We start from the raw sequence: 10,281 nt of genomic DNA on the forward strand, positions 1-10,281 counted from the left end.
TCCATTCACTTTATTACTGGACAATGAAGCAAAAGGTGAAGGGGATCCTTCAAAGGAAAAAGAACTAAAATAGAATGGTGGAGAAGGGAGCAGATGGGATGCTTGAAGAAACTAAGCAAATGAGAGCAGATATGAGGGTCCCATAGTAGTAAGGAACTTGGATGATTGGGGCCCTTTCTGTTCTTTTAAAGTTTAAAAAAAATATCCAGAAGTGCTTTCTAATCAGAGAAAAGAAGGATTCTTCTCCCTGATGACCAAGTATGAACATCAGCACCTCTTCTGACTCCTGAGCAATTCCTCAGATACCTCATTTTCACACCTAAGGGCAGGAAAATGTAGATCTTCTCACACAGGTTGGGGAGGCAGCAGTGTGTAATATTAGGAATGCAAAAGGAAGTGAAAGTTGGAACAATTATCAGGACAACCTAATGCAACATCTCTTCTTTCTCAATTATTTTGTTATTTCAGGCAAACGTGTTTCAGAATCTGATTAGTCTGTTTAATTGTCTTAGTTCTCCACACACTTGGAGGGACTGCTACAAGAGCTCTTTTTAGTTATATGAGAGGTAAAATCCCTATGGAGCGGCTGGACCTGGAGTCAGGAAGACCTCAGTTCAAATCAGGCCTCAGACACTTACTAGCTGTGTGACCCTGGGCAAGTCACTTAACTCTGTTTGCCTCAGTTTCCTCACCTGTAAAATGAGCTGGAGAAGGAAACAGCAAACCACTCCAGTATCCGTGAAAATGACTGAACAAGAGCAACAACATCAAAATCCCTATGCCTGATTTTCTATTTCCTAATTCCTAATGTTCTTAATTTCTTTCCCCTAACAGCACCAGGTTTCCATTCAAACATGAAACACATAATCAATAAGCAGGGTAGGTACAAAGAATTAACACTCCATGGAGGCAATTGAGAAAGAACCTGGCTATCCACAAGTAAGAACCTATGAGGCCATTATATTCCCTGACTTTTTCCAATCTCCCCTGATGAGAGGCAGGTTTGAGTAGCCCATCCATCTTAGACTCAGGAAGACCTGAGTTCAAGTGCTGCATGTTATACTTACTAGTTGTGTCCCAGGATAAATTGGTTAATCTCCCAGGCAACTCTCTTAAAACCATGATTTGGGCCTAAATGGAAGCAATGATTCAATCAAAAGTCCAAAATCCTCCCCACACCCAAGGAAGCAAATACCATTTCACTTAAAATATCTTTTCCCAAAGTCCCTGACACTGGAAACATTAATGGTCCATATCTACACCCACAGAGTGAATGGCAGAATTGAGGCGATTATCTGAAAGGTTCACTCAAGCACAAATCTACTTAAGACTGAAATGCTCCTTGATGGAGAGGAAAAAAGGCATGTGTTTGTGGGTGTTTTCTCTTTCTGTCCACTGGAATTTTTTAGACCACTGCCTCAATTACCCAATTTCAATGGCGGGACTACACATGGACAGTACCCTTTTTTAGAAAAGGAATGTGGTGTGTGTGTGTGTGTGTGTGTGTGTGTGTGTGTGTGTGTAGGAAGAATCAAGTACCCTTGAGCCCAGATGCATACATGTGTGGAATTTTTTGGGAAGTGAATGAATGATTTCATAATAGTGATTCTGAATAAAGCCTGCAGGGAAAAATACTCATTTCCTGCCCAGTTTCAGCAGAGACTCATTTTAAGTGATAGGAGTAAATCATGGCGCCTTCCTACAGCGATTCAAGCCTGTGTATACCCAACAGCAAAACATTGGAATGGACAGTGAAAGATTCCCTTCAATGTGCTTCAGACAAGCAGCTCTGAACCTATCCTTGGAGGGGACGAGACTCTTAACTCTCTTTTCGAGGACAGTTAGGTCTCTCCCCTGCCGGAAGCACACCTACTGTGATGTGGAAAGGGGGACGAACCTGCTGTGGCTGGAACTTCTGGCCAATCTCAAAGAATGCCACGTGTGTCGCCTTCAGGTCCAAAGACCTACACTAGGGAACTGAGGCGGGGAGGCAGACAGGGGCAGGGCGGGAGGGAGGGAAGAGTCCCCTCCTTTGTTTGCCAAAATGAGGCCAACTCTACGTCGGAGATCCGATCCTTAGCTTGGCGACTCCTAAACCTATGGGGGCAGGGGACAAGAGGAGCAAAGGAGGTGCAGTCACAGAGATGGCTGAAGGCTGCGGAGCCTCTGTCGGGAAGTTCTCAAAAGCACGAAATTAGTTGTGTGTGTGTGGTTTTTTTTAATTAGCGAAGTTCTGGAGCACTAGAGGAAGGAAGTGAAACCGAGATATATTTTCTTCTGCTCTAATTAAAGACCATTTAGGTCAGGCGTTCAAGGCCGAAGAAAACCAGTTCATGCAGTTGGGGGCTTTTTTTTTTAATTGGAGTAAGGGGAGAGGGCTGAATCATCTACCCAACCCACTTGGTGCTATGGAAAACCAGTTTAGGGGAAAGTTTAGGAACACAGAAAAATCATAGAACTATTTCAATACTTTTTTTTTTGTAGATAAGGAAACTGAGGCCCATAATTTGGAAATAACTTGCTCATTTGAGCAGCAAGCTAAGAACAGGGAGGGGATTTGAATCTGGGGTTCTGATCTTCTGATTCCTGTTTCACCTAGGTATCCCCCCTATCTTCCCCACCCCACCCCACCACTGCACCAGGAGGAATCACACACTGAAAGAAAGGGGATAACTGGGGGAACAATTGGAGTCATGCATGCCCCAAACCACTTTTTAAAACATCCAGGTTGATACACACAGCTAGGCCTTTTCCTTGGGGGGAAAGGGGGAGTTGCTAGTATTGCCTGAACTCGCTGGATCACTGCCTTTTTCCGGGCACCGTCTAGACGAAGCCCTAGAAAAGTAAGCGAGCCTCTTTAGCTGACGCCGAGAAGCCGAACTTATAATGGCTGCAAGGAGTCTGGTTTTTATGTCTCGGTGCTGAGGCGATCCAGATGCCCACATTTCAATTTCACAAATGGAGCGAGGAGGTGGGGGAGCCCAGTATGGCTTCCAGGAAGATGAAGAGAAGTACTTATTTGCATAGCCTATTTGCATCCAGATAGGAAGCAGCAAGAGGTGGGAAGATGAGCTTTCCTTCCTTAACCCCCTCCTTGAAGAAAAACAAACAAAACTTTACATACCCCAAGAACCCTAAGCAGGCAGGTGACTGGGCTAATTCAGTCCGGTCAAATCAACTGATCAAAATGGGGGAGGGGGGCCGAAAGTCATCATATCTACTATTTGGCGTTAGGGAAAAGAAGGTTGTACATAGAATCTTTTTCTTTTCAACAGGTGACATTGTTGTCCAGTAGACAGTAGGCCAGCCTGCTGTCAGGAGGCTAAGGATATGGGTGAGTTAGATTAGGTAATACAGAAGAAATGGTATCGAATTCTGAGGGAAACAAAGGTTTCATCTCCATGAACCTGTCTCTTTGCCAACTTTCCAAACCTCGAAGCCAAACTCAAGTTCCCTTTTGCTCACCTCCCAGTCTGGGGCTAGGCTGGGCTGAGGCTGCACTAACTCTCCGAGTCTCCGAGCCGAAAAAGGGAATGCCCAGAGAATATTTTTCCAAACATTTCCAAAGGGAATGTTTTTAAGACGTTTATTTTGAAAAGCTTCAGTCGCTTCCTGGATCAAAATATCCCACGGAAACACAAGAGATGCAACAAAGAGGTGAATAAAGGCCTCTTTATATTGTATATGATATTATATCTACATGTGTACATTCTCACATATATCCTGTAAGGACGTATGTGTTTGTATGTAGGAATTATGTATGTATTTTTGTCAGGCTGCCCTGACTCTGGGTAGTTACCATCTGATAACAATAACAACAGAGAAGGTGATGGTGAAAATGAACCCTTAGCATATTGAAGCATATGCACTTTCCTCTTTATTTTAAGGCAGCCTTTTGACAATGTGTGTGGTACTGACAGTGAGATACCTAAGTGTGTGTGTATATGTGTATAATATACACAGACTGGCATATAGCATAGATCTTCCACTAAAGTCCTATTCAATGAGTCAGAAACAGGAGTGACCCTGAGCTCACCAAGATTTGTCAGAAGGATCTCAAGCTCTTTCAGTTTCCACTAAATTGGAGATACTTTGTGTTAGTGAGGCCTGTGCATTGCTTCTGATGCTTGACGTACCCAAGTAAGTCCAGGAAGGCTGAGCAGCAGAGAGTGGGACATCAAGGAATTATTATTATTATTATTATTAATTTTATTTTGCCTGCAGTAATGTCCACTAAATCATGGAAGGAATGCATACAGATGGGAAAACACTGACATATACACAGGAATATGTATGTGTACGTATACATGTAACAGTGCATGTGTGTATATAAACATAATATGCACATATATGTGAGAGGGAGAATGGCTTAGATGAAAGAGGAAGGACGTGGAGTCAGGAAGACCTGAGTTCTAATCTTGTCTCTGACATTGACCTTATCGACCAAGGGTAAATGATTTAAATTCTCAGTGCCCCAGGCAATTCTATAAAATTCTAAATTACATTTAGATTATGAATTAGCATCAGTGGAGGGATTTCCTTTACTGGTAGATAAAAGGTAAACCACTGAAATAACAGGTCTAGAAAATATATGTATATGTGCTTTGTGGGCATACATACATAGTTATGCATATACACGTATATAAGAGAATCCATGTTTTGCCTTTTAGCTATATTTGTCTTATGGATAAGGATCTATAAAGTTCTTATATAAATGCATTCATAATAAATTATTACTAATGAATAAAATATAGTCACATACAACTATACATACTGCTACACTCTGGAATCTTCACTAAAAAGTTCAGATCCGGGATACACTCTTCTTCCTGTGTCTGGACATAGGGACAGAACACAAACCATGTGTGGAATGTATTCTAATTTTTGCTTCCAGTTCTGTAGAGAATTCCTTGAATTTGAAATGGAATGCATTTACATTTGCTCTAAACTCAGATGCATTTGGCATGTCTGTCCATGTGTGGACACATAAGCACTCCTCACCCTTATTCATAGGCTTTTTCTCGGGGTTAGTAATCTCGGGTCCAATTGTCACGTGGCAACTGGGCTGATTGGTGGTTTAGGTTCTAAGGTAGCCAGGGACCCAGATAGTTGACATGCTAATTTTAGCTTTGACCTTAAGGGTTTTCAGGCCTGGAAACTAAGAGAAGGAGAGAAGAGAGAAGGGATAGGGGAGAGACCCAGATAGAAATAGAAATAAACAGAAATGAGAGAGAAGAAAGAGAAATGAAGGGAGAGAGGGAAGAGGAGAGAGGAGAAAACAAATTGAGAGACGGAGCAAAAAGAAAGGTCCCCTCGGCAGCTAACGGAGAAAAACCCTGAGCTAAGTAGGCGGCCGAACCCAGCGGGAGGCCGAGGCACGAGGGGAGGGCCAGGCCGAGCCATGGTTGCATTTCCCCATCATTATTATTATTTTAATAGCCTCCTCAGGGCCCCCCTCTTTCATCCGAAAGGGCCAATTAAAGCTCCTCCGGCTCCTTAATAGCATCTGATTAATAGCCCAGTTTAGGGCGGATAAAGTTGCCGGGACTGCAGGGACAATGATTTTTTAAGCTTGTTTACTTATTTATCTTTCATTCGAAAAGGTTGAAATTCGTCCAGGAAAGAGAAAACGAAGAGTCGGAAAAGGAACAGGGAATGTTAGCCACTCTTGGCCTGCTGAAATTCCTTGCTTTCCTTAACTGCTACCAGGTGGCTTTTACTTTGTGGTCGTCGAGAAACGGACAGAACCAACTCCAGGCACTCAGCAGAAGGCATCGAGAACGAAGCCTACCCGCCCATCTGGGCACCCCAGGAAGGAGGGGAGGGGGAAAGAAAGCCTGGATACAGGTGTCTGTCTGCCGGCCTCCCAACTGTCGGTCTCTAACATCCCGCCTAGGGCGTCAGCAGAAAGGACCCCCGCCCACCGAATTTCCCAACCCTCGTTCCTCTGGCGGCTGGAGTGAGAGCCCTTTCCTCTCCCTCCTTCCCTTCTGCCACACCACTGTATCATTTGCAGGTCACCCCGCGGTCCCTATCGGAGCCTTGGCAGTGGGGGCTACAGGGAGGTTGATTTTTTTTCCCCTCTGGCAAACGCTCTTTAGGTCTTAATCTGCCTTTTCTCAACCCTACTAGCTTCCACCGAAGATGAGTGATCACAGAACCAATAATCTTTCCCTAATTGCCTTCTCTCTCTCATTCTTCTCTACTAGCAAGGCCACAATATTCTTCTTTTCCGTTAAAAAAGAAACATCTGGATTTTACTGAGAAAACTCCGCCTTCATAGGAGTCGAACTAACGGCTCTTGCCTAAATCTCACCAGGACCGGCTCGCAAGGAATTCCCCAGTACAGTTGAGGGAGTCAGGGTTGGGGAACGGGTGCCAGAATATTTCCTTAGCTAATACCCACCTCGGGCTTCCTTTCCATCTCCGACATGGCAGATTCCAAGACCTCTCTAGGGGCTCTGACGGCCTCTGAGGGTGGCTTCTATTCCCTTCTGCACTTGGCTAGGCAACAGTCGGAGCTCTGAACTGTGTGCTTGAAGATCTCCGCCCCACTCCTCAAACCCTTGGCCCTTTTGTTGGCTGATCTGCTAGGCCGCAGCCGTCGGGGGTTCTCAGGCCGCTCTGGACTTCAGGAGATTTCAGCCACGGGGAGGGGAGCGCGGACTTGGCCAAACTGCAGTAGACCGTGAGCATGGAGAAGAGAGTGGCACCAGGATCTCATTTCTCCGAGACAAACCTACAGTACGAGTCCCTGTTCTTCGCTCGCTGAGCATACAGGCAGGAACCGAGCATTTCCCCCACTCTCTTACTTCCAGGTGCAAAGGAGGTGAGAAAATACGCATTGCGGTTTGGCTGATCATTTGCTCCTGGGGGGTGGGATGAGTGGGGACGCCGGGAACTAGTGAGGGAAGAGGAGGCTCAAGTTGAGGGAGAGAAAAGAATTCCTTTGCCCTTTAGAAATTAAGACTGGAGAACCCTAACGCCTGGGTTCCTGGGAGAAAGCTCAGATGAGGGAAGACCATAGAAGGAGGTTGGAGAGCCAGGGTCTAGTACAATTTTTCTTTTCTTTTTCTCTTTTCTTTCTTTCTTTTCTTTTTCCTTTTTTTTTTAAATGGACTAGGTCTCTGGGAATTGATTTATTTCTCAGAAAAGAAGTACGAACAGCTTCCGGAGCTCTGGCCAATCACTGCCTGATATTTCTGATACAACCAGTCCCCTGGTGTCTGTCAGTCTTGATGGGAAACTTGACTGGCTAGCAGAGGGCTGAAAATTCTTTATTCTTCAATTTTCAAGCAATTACAGTTAGGGCTTCTTCACAAACCCTCCCCATACTCTCTCCCCAGAAAAGAGTCCAGAATGCTTCTGTACCTCTCACAAACCCTGACTAGGGATAGTCCAGGGGTCCAATAACGCCTCTAAAACCGAAGGGCCTAACAGCGAGGCACTTGGTTCAGATCTCAGAGATTCGGGATAAGCATCACTTCGGCTTCAGTGAGCAGGCTAAGAATCTGGATCAAATTATCCGGATCACTGGGGCCATAAAGACCCGGCCTAAGTGTGAAAGGCAGATAAGGTTCAAGATCCTAATGTCTATATATAAAGGAAAATGTATAGATAAGATCCAGAGCCCAAAGACTATTAGATGGTCCCCCTCCCCTCCCCTGGACCCTTGGTCCTTCCAACCAGTACATTTCTTCAAGCTGTTTCAGTGATACACAGCTGCCCCCCCCCCCCCCCACAATAGTGTGAAAGGCCTTGGGCCATGCAGGAGGTCGAGGAAGTGGAACTGCCTTCCTCTGTTTAAGAAACTGGAACCTTTGTGGTTGAGAAGGAAAGGCCGAGTTCAAATTCCTAGTCAAATCCTAAGGAAGAGAGCAGAGCTGCTAATCTGCTCGCCTCCTATCGCCCCTTCAATGGAGTCAAGCAGGCAGGCTTGATCTCAAGACCTGCAAACTCACTCCAGTTGTCTCCACCACCAAAGCATCCAAAGCAAACTGGAAAGAGGAAAGCAATCATCCTCAGGCACTGCATCCAAGTTACCAAGAATATTTCTTGGATTTTCATGAGGATGTTTTAGTGCCTTCTGAGCAATTCTCCACTCTCTCTTTTCCTCCACCTTTTCCCAGCCACCTCTCCATTCACTACCACTTTACTCCACAAAGCAAGTATGAAAGGATCAGGTTAGGCTATTTCCAAGTTTCCTTCCAGCTCTAAATCCAATCTCTGCATTGGGTTCATACAAGGTGGAAAACTGGTGGAGAGGTGCAATTGTAGAGAGGAAAGTCTCCAGTGATAATGCTGGACACCCCCCTCCCAGGTCCAAAGGCCTCTCAGTCCTGCTAGGAAAACTCTCCTTCCAGGAGTCTCTAATGTTTGTCTTTGACTCTCTTTTGCTCAGGTTTGACCAAAGGCCAATTCTGACTCAGGTGGAAAGTGAAGGCATCAATTGAAACAGCCACCCAGAACAGGGCCATTTGGGTTGCTCAAAAGCACTCGCTGGCAAATCTTTTGAGTCTGGAATAATCGAGGCTGAGGGGGGAGGGTGCTTGGCAGCAGAATGCCATTTCTGTCCAAACTACCTGGTTTCAAGTCCCAGTTTTTCCTTCCTTCTGGAATTGAGAGTGGAAGCAGATAATTTTGCTAAAAACAAGTAAACATTCCTAAAAGCCCACTACCTTAGTTCAGGGAGAATAACAGGTTGAAGCTCAGGTAATCTGACAACATGGACAAATTTATTGGGGTTTAGTGGTACTGAGATGGACAAGTCCCAGCATCCCTACCTTCCCTCTCTAACCCCCAGCTTCTCCCCCCACCCCCAGACTTTATCAAAATGACAGGAGCAAAAAAAGGAAACAAAACAGCCCTTGAAGGAAGCAGAGACAAGCAGCTGCTGTGGGCTCGAAAAAGGGTAGAGCCCAATGGCCTTTTTTCTCTAAATACAAGATCTAGTCTGACCTATTCTCCTGTTTCATCTCAGGGTTAGAAGGAGAGGGAAGTGGGGGGGTGTGTGTGAAGCAATCGATCTTTAGAAGACTAAATTCGAAGGATCCATGGGAGAGAAGGGACCCAAAGGAAGCCTCTTCCTTAGCAAGAAAGCTTCTGTTGGAAGCAGAAAGCTCTGGAGAGCTTCTCACTCTTTGCTCAGGGTTCTGCCTCAGTTTGGACTTTATTGTCTTCCAGGATGCTGGTTTTAAAAAACAGAGCAAAATGGAGAAAACTAGAGAGAACCAATACAGTTAGGGAGCTTTGAGTGGGAGCAGAAAGGGCTCATTTGAAAAGGCCTTTGAGAGGCTTTGACTCCGGTTTTAAGCAAAAAGAAAATTACCAGACCTCTTTTAGTACCCCCTTTTTTACTGGGGTGGGGGCAGGGAGGAGGGTGTTAGGGGGTTGGTTTTCATTCAAAGGATTGGCACTTGCTTGAAGCAGAATAAAGCTAGCTGTGCCGCTGGTTTCCAGGTGGATGAGGAGAGAGCAGGACAATGAGCTATAGAATACATCTAGAACAGGCCGAAAGGGAGAGAGAAAAGGACTAGATCCCCACTCTCCGACCTTCTGGATAGTAAAGGAGGGGCACAAGAATTTCTGAAGCTCCTCCAAAGTAGAGTTAGGTAAGGAGAATTAATTTTTTTAAAAAAATGAACAGTTTGATTTCCCGGGGCAGGGGTGAGGGGTGGCATGGTTGGGGAAACCGACAAGCTGAAAACCTTTTTTCCAGCTTTCAGGGCAGGTTGAAAACTTTCCTGTCTTTCTTCAGGTGTCAACATTCTAGATCGCCTCAGACTGGAGGGATACCACAGTAAGCCACATTAAATCGAAATGGGATATTAAAGTTCGAACAAACTTTCCACACACATGGACTAAGTCAGATATTCTAAAGATAGATCTGTTTCTGTAACTGACCTAATGTGTAACTGTATATATACATAGATATATTTAGTATATTCACATTGTATCATACAAGCACACTACACTCAACTCTCGGAGTCCATGTACAAAGCTACCAATTTATCTTATAAGACTCCTTAAAACAGCAGCAATTCGAAGTACGCCCCCCACCTGAATTCCACAAGGCCTTGTCTATATCATATCATGCTCATACTTAGCCATATAACCGTCTTCTTTCTACAGCTAAACAAATACGCATGCATCTACATAGGGATGTAGACCTACACACCCCCAAGCCCGAGCAAGGACAACGGTAATCTATGCAGTGCGAGCCATGATTCTCATCAAGACCTTCAGCTTAAATTACTATATTGGGGCTCCATTCCACCCCGA

The sequence above is a fragment of the Vombatus ursinus genome, unplaced genomic scaffold (genome assembly GCF_900497805.2).
Source record: "Vombatus ursinus unplaced genomic scaffold, bare-nosed wombat genome assembly UNPS02014801.1, whole genome shotgun sequence".
Taxonomy (NCBI): Eukaryota; Metazoa; Chordata; class Mammalia; order Diprotodontia; family Vombatidae; genus Vombatus; species Vombatus ursinus.